At 67.8% G+C, this 17,819-nt stretch overlaps 8 non-coding genes across 8 annotated transcripts; all 8 read left to right on the forward strand.

Moving 5' to 3' along the window:
* Window positions 1–1,587: 1,587 nt before the first annotated feature.
* On the forward strand, window positions 1,588–1,706 carry LOC141411628 (5S ribosomal RNA). The gene has a single exon (XR_012436468.1). It is a non-coding gene; the product is annotated as a 5S ribosomal RNA (ribosomal RNA).
* Window positions 1,707–3,851: 2,145 nt separating this feature from the next.
* Window positions 3,852–3,970, forward strand: LOC141411629 (5S ribosomal RNA). Its single transcript, XR_012436469.1, has one exon. It is a non-coding gene; the product is annotated as a 5S ribosomal RNA (ribosomal RNA).
* Window positions 3,971–6,115: 2,145 nt separating this feature from the next.
* LOC141411630 (5S ribosomal RNA) lies at window positions 6,116–6,234 on the forward strand. The gene has a single exon (XR_012436470.1). It is a non-coding gene; the product is annotated as a 5S ribosomal RNA (ribosomal RNA).
* Window positions 6,235–8,379: 2,145 nt separating this feature from the next.
* Window positions 8,380–8,498, forward strand: LOC141411632 (5S ribosomal RNA). The gene has a single exon (XR_012436472.1). It is a non-coding gene; the product is annotated as a 5S ribosomal RNA (ribosomal RNA).
* Window positions 8,499–10,643: 2,145 nt separating this feature from the next.
* LOC141411633 (5S ribosomal RNA) lies at window positions 10,644–10,762 on the forward strand. Its single transcript, XR_012436473.1, has one exon. It is a non-coding gene; the product is annotated as a 5S ribosomal RNA (ribosomal RNA).
* A 2,145-nt stretch (window positions 10,763–12,907) lies between these two features.
* On the forward strand, window positions 12,908–13,026 carry LOC141411634 (5S ribosomal RNA). The gene has a single exon (XR_012436474.1). It is a non-coding gene; the product is annotated as a 5S ribosomal RNA (ribosomal RNA).
* Window positions 13,027–15,171: 2,145 nt separating this feature from the next.
* LOC141411635 (5S ribosomal RNA) lies at window positions 15,172–15,290 on the forward strand. Its single transcript, XR_012436475.1, has one exon. It is a non-coding gene; the product is annotated as a 5S ribosomal RNA (ribosomal RNA).
* A 2,145-nt stretch (window positions 15,291–17,435) lies between these two features.
* LOC141411636 (5S ribosomal RNA) lies at window positions 17,436–17,554 on the forward strand. The gene has a single exon (XR_012436476.1). It is a non-coding gene; the product is annotated as a 5S ribosomal RNA (ribosomal RNA).
* The last annotated feature ends 265 nt before the right edge of the window (window positions 17,555–17,819 follow it).

Below are 17,819 nucleotides of genomic sequence, written 5' to 3' on the forward strand. Positions count from 1 at the left end.
CAGAGGGCGCAGGCCGCCAGAGCTCCGGATGCCAGCGGCAGCTCCCCGTCCCGCTCAAAGGGAGGGAGGGCCGCCGCTGGCGCCCAGTCGCCTGTGCCACCCTCCGGGTCTCAAAGCACTCCTCAGTCAGCTCAAGGACCGGGGCCACCTGGCCTTCGGGGTCACATGGGCTTGGGCACGACGGAAGGGACCGCTTGCCCCCGTGGAACAGACATTCTCCCCGTGGACAACCTCAGGTGCCGGGACCCTCTGCTCCGCCTTGGAAAACCCACCTTCTGCAATGTATGCCCAACGCAATCAGGCCGAGCAGATTGACCCCCTCGGCCCGGCCCCAGTGTGTGATGGGGCTCTGTGCGTGAGGGCTTGCTGTTCCCCACCTACACCAGGCACGGCATCTAACACACACACACACACACACACACACCACGCAGAGACACCCAGACCACGCACGCACGCACGGGGACGCACCCTCCTCTCCCCCACCCCACACACGAGCAGCCGAAGGACAAGAGGGTATGGCTGGGGCCTGAGCGGGAACAAGCGAAGCCTTGGTTTGCGGCCCCTCGGCCAACTGCATCAGGATTTTTGTCTGGGCTCGGAGGCCAGAGGATCTCTGCCATTTGCTAGCAGGGCCAGGGATGGCAGGAGGGTGGGTACGGGGCTCAGCCAGGGCCAGTTCTGCTGGCACGATCCTGTAGCACGTGGCCGCGTAGCACGGGGCCGGGTCTGAAGGAGGCCAAGCAGGGGCACAAGACCCAGCAGCGGCACAGGGAAGAGGCCCAGGGCACCCAGGAGCAGACGAGACCCGGGAGTCGTGCGTGCTTGGCGTGGCCGCGGGCCCCGTGACGCCCGAGGACTCGAGTGCTCAGCCCCGTGTAGTGGCCGCGAAGGCCTGCCTGGGAGAAACGCCCCGGGAGGCCGGCAGGAACCCGGGATCGGAAGGGATGTGGAGGGGCCCCGGGTCGGAGGAGATGGCTTTGGCTGTGTTTGGTTTTGTTTCTTCTTCCCAAGATCCCGGGTGTGAAAGGGGCCAGAGGTGAAGTCCTGGGCTGGAAAGCCTCACGATTCAGCCCCGCAGCCCCAGGCCCTGAGTGTGGAGGAGGGCGGAGCGGGTCGGCGAAGGGCGCGGCTGCCGTTTTCCTGATGGGCTGGAGGGGCAGTGGCGCTTTCCGGACGAAGAGGACCGGAAGGGTCCCCGAGACCTCCGCTGGGAGCCACGCACCCACCCAAGGATACGGCTCCAGGAGGCGACGGAGGAGGGCGGCTGCTTGCCCTGGCCCGAGCTGTGCGTCCCCCGCCTTGGCCACAGCAGTGGACATTCCCAGAAGAACAAGCGCCCGAGAGCACTGAGAAATTTTCCCCCGAGAAAACTTGACCCTCGTCCTGGCAGCAGGACACCTCGGGAAGAAAGCCACCCAGCGGCCACCTGGGCGAGACCGGCTGCCCGAGCAGGCGCGCGGGGCCTCTGGCCGCTGGCCCCGGGCTGCCAGCCCCCACCCGGACTCCCAGCCGTGCCAGGAGAGCAGCGTGGAGACGCACGCCGGGGCCCTCGGCAGGCTCTTGGGGCTCCCGGAGGCGGCGGCTAGCGTCTACGGCCATACCACCCTGAACGCGCCCGATCTCGTCTGATCTCGGAAGCTAAGCAGGGTCGGGCCTGGTTAGTACTTGGATGGGAGACCGCCTGGGAATACCGGGTGCTGTAGGCTTTTGCTCCTCCCTCCCTCGCTGCTCCTTTTGTCTTCGGGGACTTCGCCACCACCCCCCCCACCACCACCACCACCCCCAGCACCACCACCACCACCACCACCACAACGACCCACCGTGACCACGACCCCGACCCCGTCCGGGCCACCCGCCAGACCCACGCACACCGAATCCTCACAGCTACGTCCCCGAATCCTCTCCCCTCCCCACACTCTCCTGGGGCGCGCGCCCGCGACACGGGTCACCAGCGAGGTTGGTCCCAGGCCACGTTGGGGACCGCTCCCCAACTGCCCTCCAGGCGGGCGGGGAGGGACGTGCGGAAGCCATGAGAAAGTGGGTCCTGCACCCCAGCGGGCCCCACAGCGGGACGCGCCACACCTGGGCTCGCCACAAGGTGGTGCACTGGGTCCAGGGCAAGACGCCAGGGGACAGAGAAGCAGGGAGCCTCAGTCGGGTGCTGCTCCACGTCGCGCTCCGTCGCTCAACCCAAGACAGGGCAGCCAGCGCGCGACCTCTACGTGGGATCCCGCCTCCCACGGCAGAGCCTGCGGTCACAGGGACAGAGGGCGCAGGCCGCCAGAGCTCCGGATGCCAGCGGCAGCTCCCCGTCCCGCTCAAAGGGAGGGAGGGCCGCCGCTGGCGCCCAGTCGCCTGTGCCACCCTCCGGGTCTCAAAGCACTCCTCAGTCAGCTCAAGGACCGGGGCCACCTGGCCTTCGGGGTCACATGGGCTTGGGCACGACGGAAGGGACCGCTTGCCCCCGTGGAACAGACATTCTCCCCGTGGACAACCTCAGGTGCCGGGACCCTCTGCTCCGCCTTGGAAAACCCACCTTCTGCAATGTATGCCCAACGCAATCAGGCCGAGCAGATTGACCCCCTCGGCCCGGCCCCAGTGTGTGATGGGGCTCTGTGCGTGAGGGCTTGCTCTTCCCCACCTACACCAGGCACGGCATCTAACACACACACACACACACACACACACCACGCAGAGACACCCAGACCACGCACGCACGCACGGGGACGCACCCTCCTCTCCCCCACCCCACACACGAGCAGCCGAAGGACAAGAGGGTATGGCTGGGGCCTGAGCGGGAACAAGCGAAGCCTTGGTTTGCGGCCCCTCGGCCAACTGCATCAGGATTTTTGTCTGGGCTCGGAGGCCAGAGGATCTCTGCCATTTGCTAGCAGGGCCAGGGATGGCAGGAGGGTGGGTACGGGGCTCAGCCAGGGCCAGTTCTGCTGGCACGATCCTGTAGCACGTGGCCGCGTAGCACGGGGCCGGGTCTGAAGGAGGCCAAGCAGGGGCACAAGACCCAGCAGCGGCACAGGGAAGAGGCCCAGGGCACCCAGGAGCAGACGAGACCCGGGAGTCGTGCGTGCTTGGCGTGGCCGCGGGCCCCGTGACGCCCGAGGACTCGAGTGCTCAGCCCCGTGTAGTGGCCGCGAAGGCCTGCCTGGGAGAAACGCCCCGGGAGGCCGGCAGGAACCCGGGATCGGAAGGGATGTGGAGGGGCCCCGGGTCGGAGGAGATGGCTTTGGCTGTGTTTGGTTTTGTTTCTTCTTCCCAAGATCCCGGGTGTGAAAGGGGCCAGAGGTGAAGTCCTGGGCTGGAAAGCCTCACGATTCAGCCCCGCAGCCCCAGGCCCTGAGTGTGGAGGAGGGCGGAGCGGGTCGGCGAAGGGCGCGGCTGCCGTTTTCCTGATGGGCTGGAGGGGCAGTGGCGCTTTCCGGACGAAGAGGACCGGAAGGGTCCCCGAGACCTCCGCTGGGAGCCACGCACCCACCCAAGGATACGGCTCCAGGAGGCGACGGAGGAGGGCGGCTGCTTGCCCTGGCCCGAGCTGTGCGTCCCCCGCCTTGGCCACAGCAGTGGACATTCCCAGAAGAACAAGCGCCCGAGAGCACTGAGAAATTTTCCCCCGAGAAAACTTGACCCTCGTCCTGGCAGCAGGACACCTCGGGAAGAAAGCCACCCAGCGGCCACCTGGGCGAGACCGGCTGCCCGAGCAGGCGCGCGGGGCCTCTGGCCGCTGGCCCCGGGCTGCCAGCCCCCACCCGGACTCCCAGCCGTGCCAGGAGAGCAGCGTGGAGACGCACGCCGGGGCCCTCGGCAGGCTCTTGGGGCTCCCGGAGGCGGCGGCTAGCGTCTACGGCCATACCACCCTGAACGCGCCCGATCTCGTCTGATCTCGGAAGCTAAGCAGGGTCGGGCCTGGTTAGTACTTGGATGGGAGACCGCCTGGGAATACCGGGTGCTGTAGGCTTTTGCTCCTCCCTCCCTCGCTGCTCCTTTTGTCTTCGGGGACTTCGCCACCACCCCCCCCACCACCACCACCACCCCCAGCACCACCACCACCACCACCACCACAACGACCCACCGTGACCACGACCCCGACCCCGTCCGGGCCACCCGCCAGACCCACGCACACCGAATCCTCACAGCTACGTCCCCGAATCCTCTCCCCTCCCCACACTCTCCTGGGGCGCGCGCCCGCGACACGGGTCACCAGCGAGGTTGGTCCCAGGCCACGTTGGGGACCGCTCCCCAACTGCCCTCCAGGCGGGCGGGGAGGGACGTGCGGAAGCCATGAGAAAGTGGGTCCTGCACCCCAGCGGGCCCCACAGCGGGACGCGCCACACCTGGGCTCGCCACAAGGTGGTGCACTGGGTCCAGGGCAAGACGCCAGGGGACAGAGAAGCAGGGAGCCTCAGTCGGGTGCTGCTCCACGTCGCGCTCCGTCGCTCAACCCAAGACAGGGCAGCCAGCGCGCGACCTCTACGTGGGATCCCGCCTCCCACGGCAGAGCCTGCGGTCACAGGGACAGAGGGCGCAGGCCGCCAGAGCTCCGGATGCCAGCGGCAGCTCCCCGTCCCGCTCAAAGGGAGGGAGGGCCGCCGCTGGCGCCCAGTCGCCTGTGCCACCCTCCGGGTCTCAAAGCACTCCTCAGTCAGCTCAAGGACCGGGGCCACCTGGCCTTCGGGGTCACATGGGCTTGGGCACGACGGAAGGGACCGCTTGCCCCCGTGGAACAGACATTCTCCCCGTGGACAACCTCAGGTGCCGGGACCCTCTGCTCCGCCTTGGAAAACCCACCTTCTGCAATGTATGCCCAACGCAATCAGGCCGAGCAGATTGACCCCCTCGGCCCGGCCCCAGTGTGTGATGGGGCTCTGTGCGTGAGGGCTTGCTCTTCCCCACCTACACCAGGCACGGCATCTAACACACACACACACACACACACACACCACGCAGAGACACCCAGACCACGCACGCACGCACGGGGACGCACCCTCCTCTCCCCCACCCCACACACGAGCAGCCGAAGGACAAGAGGGTATGGCTGGGGCCTGAGCGGGAACAAGCGAAGCCTTGGTTTGCGGCCCCTCGGCCAACTGCATCAGGATTTTTGTCTGGGCTCGGAGGCCAGAGGATCTCTGCCATTTGCTAGCAGGGCCAGGGATGGCAGGAGGGTGGGTACGGGGCTCAGCCAGGGCCAGTTCTGCTGGCACGATCCTGTAGCACGTGGCCGCGTAGCACGGGGCCGGGTCTGAAGGAGGCCAAGCAGGGGCACAAGACCCAGCAGCGGCACAGGGAAGAGGCCCAGGGCACCCAGGAGCAGACGAGACCCGGGAGTCGTGCGTGCTTGGCGTGGCCGCGGGCCCCGTGACGCCCGAGGACTCGAGTGCTCAGCCCCGTGTAGTGGCCGCGAAGGCCTGCCTGGGAGAAACGCCCCGGGAGGCCGGCAGGAACCCGGGATCGGAAGGGATGTGGAGGGGCCCCGGGTCGGAGGAGATGGCTTTGGCTGTGTTTGGTTTTGTTTCTTCTTCCCAAGATCCCGGGTGTGAAAGGGGCCAGAGGTGAAGTCCTGGGCTGGAAAGCCTCACGATTCAGCCCCGCAGCCCCAGGCCCTGAGTGTGGAGGAGGGCGGAGCGGGTCGGCGAAGGGCGCGGCTGCCGTTTTCCTGATGGGCTGGAGGGGCAGTGGCGCTTTCCGGACGAAGAGGACCGGAAGGGTCCCCGAGACCTCCGCTGGGAGCCACGCACCCACCCAAGGATACGGCTCCAGGAGGCGACGGAGGAGGGCGGCTGCTTGCCCTGGCCCGAGCTGTGCGTCCCCCGCCTTGGCCACAGCAGTGGACATTCCCAGAAGAACAAGCGCCCGAGAGCACTGAGAAATTTTCCCCCGAGAAAACTTGACCCTCGTCCTGGCAGCAGGACACCTCGGGAAGAAAGCCACCCAGCGGCCACCTGGGCGAGACCGGCTGCCCGAGCAGGCGCGCGGGGCCTCTGGCCGCTGGCCCCGGGCTGCCAGCCCCCACCCGGACTCCCAGCCGTGCCAGGAGAGCAGCGTGGAGACGCACGCCGGGGCCCTCGGCAGGCTCTTGGGGCTCCCGGAGGCGGCGGCTAGCGTCTACGGCCATACCACCCTGAACGCGCCCGATCTCGTCTGATCTCGGAAGCTAAGCAGGGTCGGGCCTGGTTAGTACTTGGATGGGAGACCGCCTGGGAATACCGGGTGCTGTAGGCTTTTGCTCCTCCCTCCCTCGCTGCTCCTTTTGTCTTCGGGGACTTCGCCACCACCCCCCCCACCACCACCACCACCCCCAGCACCACCACCACCACCACCACCACAACGACCCACCGTGACCACGACCCCGACCCCGTCCAGGCCACCCGCCAGACCCACGCACACCGAATCCTCACAGCTACGTCCCCGAATCCTCTCCCCTCCCCACACTCTCCTGGGGCGCGCGCCCGCGACACGGGTCACCAGCGAGGTTGGTCCCAGGCCACGTTGGGGACCGCTCCCCAACTGCCCTCCAGGCGGGCGGGGAGGGACGTGCGGAAGCCATGAGAAAGTGGGTCCTGCACCCCAGCGGGCCCCACAGCGGGACGCGCCACACCTGGGCTCGCCACAAGGTGGTGCACTGGGTCCACGGCAAGACGCCAGGGGACAGAGAAGCAGGGAGCCTCAGTCGGGTGCTGCTCCACGTCGCGCTCCGTCGCTCAACCCAAGACAGGGCAGCCAGCGCGCGACCTCTACGTGGGATCCCGCCTCCCACGGCAGAGCCTGCGGTCACAGGGACAGAGGGCGCAGGCCGCCAGAGCTCCGGATGCCAGCGGCAGCTCCCCGTCCCGCTCAAAGGGAGGGAGGGCCGCCGCTGGCGCCCAGTCGCCTGTGCCACCCTCCGGGTCTCAAAGCACTCCTCAGTCAGCTCAAGGACCGGGGCCACCTGGCCTTCGGGGTCACATGGGCTTGGGCACGACGGAAGGGACCGCTTGCCCCCGTGGAACAGACATTCTCCCCGTGGACAACCTCAGGTGCCGGGACCCTCTGCTCCGCCTTGGAAAACCCACCTTCTGCAATGTATGCCCAACGCAATCAGGCCGAGCAGATTGACCCCCTCGGCCCGGCCCCAGTGTGTGATGGGCCTCTGTGCGTGAGGGCTTGCTCTTCCCCACCTACACCAGGCACGGCATCTAACACACACACACACACACACACACACCACGCAGAGACACCCAGACCACGCACGCACGCACGGGGACGCACCCTCCTCTCCCCCACCCCACACACGAGCAGCCGAAGGACAAGAGGGTATGGCTGGGGCCTGAGCGGGAACAAGCGAAGCCTTGGTTTGCGGCCCCTCGGCCAACTGCATCAGGATTTTTGTCTGGGCTCGGAGGCCAGAGGATCTCTGCCATTTGCTAGCAGGGCCAGGGATGGCAGGAGGGTGGGTACGGGGCTCAGCCAGGGCCAGTTCTGCTGGCACGATCCTGTAGCACGTGGCCGCGTAGCACGGGGCCGGGTCTGAAGGAGGCCAAGCAGGGGCACAAGACCCAGCAGCGGCACAGGGAAGAGGCCCAGGGCACCCAGGAGCAGACGAGACCCGGGAGTCGTGCGTGCTTGGCGTGGCCGCGGGCCCCGTGACGCCTGAGGACTCGAGTGCTCAGCCCCGTGTAGTGGCCGCGAAGGCCTGCCTGGGAGAAACGCCCTGGGAGGCCGGCAGGAACCCGGGATCGGAAGGGATGTGGAGGGGCCCCGGGTCGGAGGAGATGGCTTTGGCTGTGTTTGGTTTTGTTTCTTCTTCCCAAGATCCCGGGTGTGAAAGGGGCCAGAGGTGAAGTCCTGGGCTGGAAAGCCTCACGATTCAGCCCCGCAGCCCCAGGCCCTGAGTGTGGAGGAGGGCGGAGCGGGTCGGCGAAGGGCGCGGCTGCCGTTTTCCTGATGGGCTGGAGGGGCAGTGGCGCTTTCCGGACGAAGAGGACCGGAAGGGTCCCCGAGACCTCCGCTGGGAGCCACGCACCCACCCAAGGATACGGCTCCAGGAGGCGACGGAGGAGGGCGGCTGCTTGCCCTGGCCCGAGCTGTGCGTCCCCCGCCTTGGCCACAGCAGTGGACATTCCCAGAAGAACAAGCGCCCGAGAGCACTGAGTAATTTTCCCCCGAGAAAACTTGACCCTCGTCCTGGCAGCAGGACACCTCGGGAAGAAAGCCACCCAGCGGCCACCTGGGCGAGACCGGCTGCCCGAGCAGGCGCGCGGGGCCTCTGGCCGCTGGCCCCGGGCTGCCAGCCCCCACCCGGACTCCCAGCCGTGCCAGGAGAGCAGCGTGGAGACGCACGCCGGGGCCCTCGGCAGGCTCTTGGGGCTCCCGGAGGCGGCGGCTAGCGTCTACGGCCATACCACCCTGAACGCGCCCGATCTCGTCTGATCTCGGAAGCTAAGCAGGGTCGGGCCTGGTTAGTACTTGGATGGGAGACCGCCTGGGAATACCGGGTGCTGTAGGCTTTTGCTCCTCCCTCCCTCGCTGCTCCTTTTGTCTTCGGGGACTTCGCCACCACCCCCCCCACCACCACCACCACCCCCAGCACCACCACCACCACCACCACCACAACGACCCACCGTGACCACGACCCCGACCCCGTCCGGGCCACCCGCCAGACCCACGCACACCGAATCCTCACAGCTACGTCCCCGAATCCTCTCCCCTCCCCACACTCTCCTGGGGCGCGCGCCCGCGACACGGGTCACCAGCGAGGTTGGTCCCAGGCCACGTTGGGGACCGCTCCCCAACTGCCCTCCAGGCGGGCGGGGAGGGACGTGCGGAAGCCATGAGAAAGTGGGTCCTGCACCCCAGCGGGCCCCACAGCGGGACGCGCCACACCTGGGCTCGCCACAAGGTGGTGCACTGGGTCCAGGGCAAGACGCCAGGGGACAGAGAAGCAGGGAGCCTCAGTCGGGTGCTGCTCCACGTCGCGCTCCGTCGCTCAACCCAAGACAGGGCAGCCAGCGCGCGACCTCTACGTGGGATCCCGCCTCCCACGGCAGAGCCTGCGGTCACAGGGACAGAGGGCGCAGGCCGCCAGAGCTCCGGATGCCAGCGGCAGCTCCCCGTCCCGCTCAAAGGGAGGGAGGGCCGCCGCTGGCGCCCAGTCGCCTGTGCCACCCTCCGGGTCTCAAAGCACTCCTCAGTCAGCTCAAGGACCGGGGCCACCTGGCCTTCGGGGTCACATGGGCTTGGGCACGACGGAAGGGACCGCTTGCCCCCGTGGAACAGACATTCTCCCCGTGGACAACCTCAGGTGCCGGGACCCTCTGCTCCGCCTTGGAAAACCCACCTTCTGCAATGTATGCCCAACGCAATCAGGCCGAGCAGATTGACCCCCTCGGCCCGGCCCCAGTGTGTGATGGGGCTCTGTGCGTGAGGGCTTGCTCTTCCCCACCTACACCAGGCACGGCATCTAACACACACACACACACACACACACACCACGCAGAGACACCCAGACCACGCACGCACGCACGGGGACGCACCCTCCTCTCCCCCACCCCACACACGAGCAGCCGAAGGACAAGAGGGTATGGCTGGGGCCTGAGCGGGAACAAGCGAAGCCTTGGTTTGCGGCCCCTCGGCCAACTGCATCAGGATTTTTGTCTGGGCTCGGAGGCCAGAGGATCTCTGCCATTTGCTAGCAGGGCCAGGGATGGCAGGAGGGTGGGTACGGGGCTCAGCCAGGGCCAGTTCTGCTGGCACGATCCTGTAGCACGTGGCCGCGTAGCACGGGGCCGGGTCTGAAGGAGGCCAAGCAGGGGCACAAGACCCAGCAGCGGCACAGGGAAGAGGCCCAGGGCACCCAGGAGCAGACGAGACCCGGGAGTCGTGCGTGCTTGGCGTGGCCGCGGGCCCCGTGACGCCCGAGGACTCGAGTGCTCAGCCCCGTGTAGTGGCCGCGAAGGCCTGCCTGGGAGAAACGCCCCGGGAGGCCGGCAGGAACCCGGGATCGGAAGGGATGTGGAGGGGCCCCGGGTCGGAGGAGATGGCTTTGGCTGTGTTTGGTTTTGTTTCTTCTTCCCAAGATCCCGGGTGTGAAAGGGGCCAGAGGTGAAGTCCTGGGCTGGAAAGCCTCACGATTCAGCCCCGCAGCCCCAGGCCCTGAGTGTGGAGGAGGGCGGAGCGGGTCGGCGAAGGGCGCGGCTGCCGTTTTCCTGATGGGCTGGAGGGGCAGTGGCGCTTTCCGGACGAAGAGGACCGGAAGGGTCCCCGAGACCTCCGCTGGGAGCCACGCACCCACCCAAGGATACGGCTCCAGGAGGCGACGGAGGAGGGCGGCTGCTTGCCCTGGCCCGAGCTGTGCGTCCCCCGCCTTGGCCACAGCAGTGGACATTCCCAGAAGAACAAGCGCCCGAGAGCACTGAGAAATTTTCCCCCGAGAAAACTTGACCCTCGTCCTGGCAGCAGGACACCTCGGGAAGAAAGCCACCCAGCGGCCACCTGGGCGAGACCGGCTGCCCGAGCAGGCGCGCGGGGCCTCTGGCCGCTGGCCCCGGGCTGCCAGCCCCCACCCGGACTCCCAGCCGTGCCAGGAGAGCAGCGTGGAGACGCACGCCGGGGCCCTCGGCAGGCTCTTGGGGCTCCCGGAGGCGGCGGCTAGCGTCTACGGCCATACCACCCTGAACGCGCCCGATCTCGTCTGATCTCGGAAGCTAAGCAGGGTCGGGCCTGGTTAGTACTTGGATGGGAGACCGCCTGGGAATACCGGGTGCTGTAGGCTTTTGCTCCTCCCTCCCTCGCTGCTCCTTTTGTCTTCGGGGACTTCGCCACCACCCCCCCCACCACCACCACCACCCCCAGCACCACCACCACCACCACCACCACAACGACCCACCGTGACCACGACCCCGACCCCGTCCGGGCCACCCGCCAGACCCACGCACACCGAATCCTCACAGCTACGTCCCCGAATCCTCTCCCCTCCCCACACTCTCCTGGGGCGCGCGCCCGCGACACGGGTCACCAGCGAGGTTGGTCCCAGGCCACGTTGGGGACCGCTCCCCAACTGCCCTCCAGGCGGGCGGGGAGGGACGTGCGGAAGCCATGAGAAAGTGGGTCCTGCACCCCAGCGGGCCCCACAGCGGGACGCGCCACACCTGGGCTCGCCACAAGGTGGTGCACTGGGTCCAGGGCAAGACGCCAGGGGACAGAGAAGCAGGGAGCCTCAGTCGGGTGCTGCTCCACGTCGCGCTCCGTCGCTCAACCCAAGACAGGGCAGCCAGCGCGCGACCTCTACGTGGGATCCCGCCTCCCACGGCAGAGCCTGCGGTCACAGGGACAGAGGGCGCAGGCCGCCAGAGCTCCGGATGCCAGCGGCAGCTCCCCGTCCCGCTCAAAGGGAGGGAGGGCCGCCGCTGGCGCCCAGTCGCCTGTGCCACCCTCCGGGTCTCAAAGCACTCCTCAGTCAGCTCAAGGACCGGGGCCACCTGGCCTTCGGGGTCACATGGGCTTGGGCACGACGGAAGGGACCGCTTGCCCCCGTGGAACAGACATTCTCCCCGTGGACAACCTCAGGTGCCGGGACCCTCTGCTCCGCCTTGGAAAACCCACCTTCTGCAATGTATGCCCAACGCAATCAGGCCGAGCAGATTGACCCCCTCGGCCCGGCCCCAGTGTGTGATGGGGCTCTGTGCGTGAGGGCTTGCTCTTCCCCACCTACACCAGGCACGGCATCTAACACACACACACACACACACACACACCACGCAGAGACACCCAGACCACGCACGCACGCACGGGGACGCACCCTCCTCTCCCCCACCCCACACACGAGCAGCCGAAGGACAAGAGGGTATGGCTGGGGCCTGAGCGGGAACAAGCGAAGCCTTGGTTTGCGGCCCCTCGGCCAACTGCATCAGGATTTTTGTCTGGGCTCGGAGGCCAGAGGATCTCTGCCATTTGCTAGCAGGGCCAGGGATGGCAGGAGGGTGGGTACGGGGCTCAGCCAGGGCCAGTTCTGCTGGCACGATCCTGTAGCACGTGGCCGCGTAGCACGGGGCCGGGTCTGAAGGAGGCCAAGCAGGGGCACAAGACCCAGCAGCGGCACAGGGAAGAGGCCCAGGGCACCCAGGAGCAGACGAGACCCGGGAGTCGTGCGTGCTTGGCGTGGCCGCGGGCCCCGTGACGCCCGAGGACTCGAGTGCTCAGCCCCGTGTAGTGGCCGCGAAGGCCTGCCTGGGAGAAACGCCCCGGGAGGCCGGCAGGAACCCGGGATCGGAAGGGATGTGGAGGGGCCCCGGGTCGGAGGAGATGGCTTTGGCTGTGTTTGGTTTTGTTTCTTCTTCCCAAGATCCCGGGTGTGAAAGGGGCCAGAGGTGAAGTCCTGGGCTGGAAAGCCTCACGATTCAGCCCCGCAGCCCCAGGCCCTGAGTGTGGAGGAGGGCGGAGCGGGTCGGCGAAGGGCGCGGCTGCCGTTTTCCTGATGGGCTGGAGGGGCAGTGGCGCTTTCCGGACGAAGAGGACCGGAAGGGTCCCCGAGACCTCCGCTGGGAGCCACGCACCCACCCAAGGATACGGCTCCAGGAGGCGACGGAGGAGGGCGGCTGCTTGCCCTGGCCCGAGCTGTGCGTCCCCCGCCTTGGCCACAGCAGTGGACATTCCCAGAAGAACAAGCGCCCGAGAGCACTGAGAAATTTTCCCCCGAGAAAACTTGACCCTCGTCCTGGCAGCAGGACACCTCGGGAAGAAAGCCACCCAGCGGCCACCTGGGCGAGACCGGCTGCCCGAGCAGGCGCGCGGGGCCTCTGGCCGCTGGCCCCGGGCTGCCAGCCCCCACCCGGACTCCCAGCCGTGCCAGGAGAGCAGCGTGGAGACGCACGCCGGGGCCCTCGGCAGGCTCTTGGGGCTCCCGGAGGCGGCGGCTAGCGTCTACGGCCATACCACCCTGAACGCGCCCGATCTCGTCTGATCTCGGAAGCTAAGCAGGGTCGGGCCTGGTTAGTACTTGGATGGGAGACCGCCTGGGAATACCGGGTGCTGTAGGCTTTTGCTCCTCCCTCCCTCGCTGCTCCTTTTGTCTTCGGGGACTTCGCCACCACCCCCCCCACCACCACCACCACCCCCAGCACCACCACCACCACCACCACCACAACGACCCACCGTGACCACGACCCCGACCCCGTCCGGGCCACCCGCCAGACCCACGCACACCGAATCCTCACAGCTACGTCCCCGAATCCTCTCCCCTCCCCACACTCTCCTGGGGCGCGCGCCCGCGACACGGGTCACCAGCGAGGTTGGTCCCAGGCCACGTTGGGGACCGCTCCCCAACTGCCCTCCAGGCGGGCGGGGAGGGACGTGCGGAAGCCATGAGAAAGTGGGTCCTGCACCCCAGCGGGCCCCACAGCGGGACGCGCCACACCTGGGCTCGCCACAAGGTGGTGCACTGGGTCCAGGGCAAGACGCCAGGGGACAGAGAAGCAGGGAGCCTCAGTCGGGTGCTGCTCCACGTCGCGCTCCGTCGCTCAACCCAAGACAGGGCAGCCAGCGCGCGACCTCTACGTGGGATCCCGCCTCCCACGGCAGAGCCTGCGGTCACAGGGACAGAGGGCGCAGGCCGCCAGAGCTCCGGATGCCAGCGGCAGCTCCCCGTCCCGCTCAAAGGGAGGGAGGGCCGCCGCTGGCGCCCAGTCGCCTGTGCCACCCTCCGGGTCTCAAAGCACTCCTCAGTCAGCTCAAGGACCGGGGCCACCTGGCCTTCGGGGTCACATGGGCTTGGGCACGACGGAAGGGACCGCTTGCCCCCGTGGAACAGACATTCTCCCCGTGGACAACCTCAGGTGCCGGGACCCTCTGCTCCGCCTTGGAAAACCCACCTTCTGCAATGTATGCCCAACGCAATCAGGCCGAGCAGATTGACCCCCTCGGCCCGGCCCCAGTGTGTGATGGGGCTCTGTGCGTGAGGGCTTGCTCTTCCCCACCTACACCAGGCACGGCATCTAACACACACACACACACACACACACACCACGCAGAGACACCCAGACCACGCACGCACGCACGGGGACGCACCCTCCTCTCCCCCACCCCACACACGAGCAGCCGAAGGACAAGAGGGTATGGCTGGGGCCTGAGCGGGAACAAGCGAAGCCTTGGTTTGCGGCCCCTCGGCCAACTGCATCAGGATTTTTGTCTGGGCTCGGAGGCCAGAGGATCTCTGCCATTTGCTAGCAGGGCCAGGGATGGCAGGAGGGTGGGTACGGGGCTCAGCCAGGGCCAGTTCTGCTGGCACGATCCTGTAGCACGTGGCCGCGTAGCACGGGGCCGGGTCTGAAGGAGGCCAAGCAGGGGCACAAGACCCAGCAGCGGCACAGGGAAGAGGCCCAGGGCACCCAGGAGCAGACGAGACCCGGGAGTCGTGCGTGCTTGGCGTGGCCACGGGCCCCGTGACGCCCGAGGACTCGAGTGCTCAGCCCCGTGTAGTGGCCGCGAAGGCCTGCCTGGGAGAAACGCCCCGGGAGGCCGGCAGGAACCCGGGATCGGAAGGGATGTGGAGGGGCCCCGGGTCGGAGGAGATGGCTTTGGCTGTGTTTGGTTTTGTTTCTTCTTCCCAAGATCCCGGGTGTGAAAGGGGCCAGAGGTGAAGTCCTGGGCTGGAAAGCCTCACGATTCAGCCCCGCAGCCCCAGGCCCTGAGTGTGGAGGAGGGCGGAGCGGGTCGGCGAAGGGCGCGGCTGCCGTTTTCCTGATGGGCTGGAGGGGCAGTGGCGCTTTCCGGACGAAGAGGACCGGAAGGGTCCCCGAGACCTCCGCTGGGAGCCACGCACCCACCCAAGGATACGGCTCCAGGAGGCGACGGAGGAGGGCGGCTGCTTGCCCTGGCCCGAGCTGTGCGTCCCCCGCCTTGGCCACAGCAGTGGACATTCCCAGAAGAACAAGCGCCCGAGAGCACTGAGAAATTTTCCCCCGAGAAAACTTGACCCTCGTCCTGGCAGCAGGACACCTCGGGAAGAAAGCCACCCAGCGGCCACCTGGGCGAGACCGGCTGCCCGAGCAGGCGCGCGGGGCCTCTGGCCGCTGGCCCCGGGCTGCCAGCCCCCACCCGGACTCCCAGCCGTGCCAGGAGAGCAGCGTGGAGACGCACGCCGGGGCCCTCGGCAGGCTCTTGGGGCTCCCGGAGGCGGCGGCTAGCGTCTACGGCCATACCACCCTGAACGCGCCCGATCTCGTCTGATCTCGGAAGCTAAGCAGGGTCGGGCCTGGTTAGTACTTGGATGGGAGACCGCCTGGGAATACCGGGTGCTGTAGGCTTTTGCTCCTCCCTCCCTCGCTGCTCCTTTTGTCTTCGGGGACTTCGCCACCACCCCCCCCACCACCACCACCACCCCCAGCACCACCACCACCACCACCACCACAACGACCCACCGTGACCACGACCCCGACCCCGTCCGGGCCACCCGCCAGACCCACGCACACCAAATCCTCACAGCTACGTCCCCGAATCCTCTCCCCTCCCCACACTCTCCTGGGGCGCGCGCCCGCGACACGGGTCACCAGCGAGGTTGGTCCCAGGCCACGTTGGGGACCGCTCCCCAACTGCCCTCCAGGCGGGCGGGGAGGGACGTGCGGAAGCCATGAGAAAGTGGGTCCTGCACCCCAGCGGGCCCCACAGCGGGACGCGCCACACCTGGGCTCGCCACAAGGTGGTGCACTGGGTCCAGGGCAAGACGCCAGGGGACAGAGAAGCAGGGAGCCTCAGTCGGGTGCTGCTCCACGTCGCGCTCCGTCGCTCAACCCAAGACAGGGCAGCCAGCGCGCGACCTCTACGTGGGATCCCGCCTCCCACGGCAGAGCCTGCGGTCACAGGGACAGAGGGCGCAGGCCGCCAGAGCTCCGGATGCCAGCGGCAGCTCCCCGTCCCGCTCAAAGGGAGGGAGGGCCGCCGCTGGCGCCCAGTCGCCTGTGCCACCCTCCGGGTCTCAAAGCACTCCTCAGTCAGCTCAAGGACCGGGGCCACCTGGCCTTCGGGGTCACATGGGCTTGGGCACGACGGAAGGGACCGCTTGCCCCCGTGGAACAGACATTCTCCCCGTGGACAACCTCAGGTGCCGGGACCCTCTGCTCCGCCTTGGAAAACCCACCTTCTGCAATGTATGCCCAACGCAATCAGGCCGAGCAGATTGACCCCCTCGGCCCGGCCCCAGTGTGTGATGGGGCTCTGTGCGTGAGGGCTTGCTCTTCCCCACCTACACCAGGCACGGCATCTAACACACACACACACACACACACACACCACGCAGAGACACCCAGACCACGCACGCACGCACGGGGACGCACCCTCCTCTCCCCCACCCCACACACGAGCAGCCGAAGGACAAGAGGGTATGGCTGGGGCCTGAGCGGGAACAAGCGAAGCCTTGGTTTGCGGCCCCTCGGCCAACTGCATCAGGATTTTTGTCTGGGCTCGGAGGCCAGAGGATCTCTGCCATTTGCTAGCAGGGCCAGGGATGGCAGGAGGGTGGGTACGGGGCTCAGCCAGGGCCAGTTCTGCTGGCACGATCCTGTAGCACGTGGCCGCGTAGCACGGGGCCGGGTCTGAAGGAGGCCAAGCAGGGGCACAAGACCCAGCAGCGGCACAGGGAAGAGGCCCAGGGCACCCAGGAGCAGACGAGACCCGGGAGTCGTGCGTGCTTGGCGTGGCCGCGGGCCCCGTGACGCCCGAGGACTCGAGTGCTCAGCCCCGTGTAGTGGCCGTGAAGGCCTGCCTGGGAGAAACGCCCCGGGAGGCCGGCAGGAACCCGGGATCGGAAGGGATGTGGAGGGGCCCCGGGTCGGAGGAGATGGCTTTGGCTGTGTTTGGTTTTGTTTCTTCTTCCCAAGATCCCGGGTGTGAAAGGGGCCAGAGGTGAAGTCCTGGGCTGGAAAGCCTCACGATTCAGCCCCGCAGCCCCAGGCCCTGAGTGTGGAGGAGGGCGGAGCGGGTCGGCGAAGGGCGCGGCTGCCGTTTTCCTGATGGGCTGGAGGGGCAGTGGCGCTTTCCGGACGAAGAGGACCGGAAGGGTCCCCGAGACCTCCGCTGGGAGCCACGCACCCACCCAAGGATACGGCTCCAGGAGGCGACGGAGGAGGGCGGCTGCTTGCCCTGGCCCGAGCTGTGCGTCCCCCGCCTTGGCCACAGCAGTGGACATTCCCAGAAGAACAAGCGCCCGAGAGCACTGAGAAATTTTCCCCCGAGAAAACTTGACCCTCGTCCTGGCAGCAGGACACCTCGGGAAGAAAGCCACCCAGCGGCCACCTGGGCGAGACCGGCTGCCCGAGCAGGCGCGCGGGGCCTCTGGCCGCTGGCCCCGGGCTGCCAGCCCCCACCCGGACTCCCAGCCGTGCCAGGAGAGCAGCGTGGAGACGCACGCCGGGGCCCTCGGCAGGCTCTTGGGGCTCCCGGAGGCGGCGGCTAGCGTCTACGGCCATACCACCCTGAACGCGCCCGATCTCGTCTGATCTCGGAAGCTAAGCAGGGTCGGGCCTGGTTAGTACTTGGATGGGAGACCGCCTGGGAATACCGGGTGCTGTAGGCTTTTGCTCCTCCCTCCCTCGCTGCTCCTTTTGTCTTCGGGGACTTCGCCACCACCCCCCCCACCACCACCACCACCCCCAGCACCACCACCACCACCACCACCACAACGACCCACCGTGACCACGACCCCGACCCCGTCCGGGCCACCCGCCAGACCCACGCACACCGAATCCTCACAGCTACGTCCCCGAATCCTCTCCCCTCCCCACACTCTCCTGGGGCGCGCGCCCGCGACACGGGTCACCAGCGAGGTTGGTCCCAGGCCA

The sequence above is a fragment of the Castor canadensis genome, chromosome 10, assembly GCF_047511655.1.
Source record: "Castor canadensis chromosome 10, mCasCan1.hap1v2, whole genome shotgun sequence".
Lineage (NCBI taxonomy): Eukaryota > Metazoa > Chordata > Mammalia > Rodentia > Castoridae > Castor > Castor canadensis.